Below are 1621 nucleotides of genomic sequence, written 5' to 3'. Positions count from 1 at the left end.
GTGTCAGGGTTGCATCCTTTCACCATACTTAATTCAATCTGCATGCTGAGCAAATAATCCAAGAAGCTGGACTATATGAAGAAGGATGGGGCATCAGGATTGGAGGAAGACTGTTTAACAACCTGTATTATGCAGATGACACGACCTTGCTTGCTGAAAGTGAAGAGGACTTGAAGCACATACTGATGAAGATCAAAGACTACAGCCTTCAGTATGGATTGCACCTCAACATAAAGAAAACAAAAATCCACACAACTGGACCAATAAGCAATGTCAGAATAAATGGAGAAAAGATTGAAGTTGTCGAGGATTTCTTTTACTTGGATCCACAATCAACGCCCGTGGAAGCAGTAGTCAAGTAATCAAATGCTGCATTGCGTTGAGCAAATCTGCTGCAAAAGATCTCTTTAAAGTCTTAAAAAGCAAAGGTGTCACCTTGAAGACTAAAGTGGTGTTTTCAATCGCCTCATATACATGGGAAAGCTGGACAATGTATAAGGAAGACCGAAGAAGAATCAATGCCTTTGAATTATGGTGTTGGCAAAGAATACTGAATATACCATGGACTGCCAAAAGAATGAACAAACCTGTCTTAGAAGAAGTACAACCAAAATTCTCATTAGAAGCAAGGATGGCGAGATTTCATCTCACATACTTTGGACATGTTATCAGGAGGGATCAGTCCCTGGAGAAGGACATCATGCTTGGTAAAGTGGAGTGTCATCGAAAAAGAGGAAGACCCTCAATGATATGGATTGACACAGTGGCTGCAACAATGGGCTCAAGCATAACAATAATTGTGAGGATGGCACAAGACCAGGCAGTGTTTCATTCTGTTGTACATAGGATCGCTGTAAGTCAAAACTGACTCGAAAGTACCTAACAACAACAAAACAAGGAGCCAAAGTAAAAGAAATACGTTGTAATATTTCCAGCTTAACTACTCTTTCTTTTTTTACTATTATTATTAACACTATTTTAGCTTTTCCTTAGTATCAGATTATACACACAGGTATCAACTTTATTACAAGTTGTCTTATATGTCTTATTAAAACATTATTTGTTCAAGAGATCCTGCATATGACAGAGTTTAAAGAATAATGGTTCTTTAATTTTTAAGTAGTCCGAGAAGCTGTGGTCTGGACCAGGTGGCATGGCCAGGTGTGTGGACGTGGTTCAAATGCCAGGTCCACCAGTAGGCCTGAGGAAGTTGTGCATGACGCTAAGTGATTCCTTTTTCTGGGATTGATCTTCATAGGATGGGGAGAAGTGAGCCTTGTGTGCCACTGGGGACAAGTTTGTTCAATGACAGTCAGCTGTACGTGGCTGACTGCAGAGGCATTTTTTAATGGGACATCCCTAAGTGATGCAAATGGTTAAACATTCGACTACTAGCCAAAAGTTGGCAGTTCGAACCCATCCAGAGGCACCTCAGAAGGCAGGCTATCGATCTGCTTCCTAAAGGTCATACATAGCCTTGAAAACCCTACGGAGTACACTTCTCCTCTGCACACATGGGGTCACCATGAATCAGAATCTATAGCAACTGACAATAATAACTTACATATCTGACCCATGGTGAGTGAGCAGAAAAATCAGATCTGGGAATTTTAAATTTTTA

Source organism: Trichechus manatus, unplaced genomic scaffold (assembly GCF_000243295.1).
Source record: "Trichechus manatus latirostris isolate Lorelei unplaced genomic scaffold, TriManLat1.0 scaffold00161, whole genome shotgun sequence".
In the NCBI taxonomy this organism is placed as follows: domain Eukaryota; kingdom Metazoa; phylum Chordata; class Mammalia; order Sirenia; family Trichechidae; genus Trichechus; species Trichechus manatus.
The sequence above is the reverse complement of the archived record's forward strand: the minus strand, read 5'-3'. Positions refer to the sequence as shown.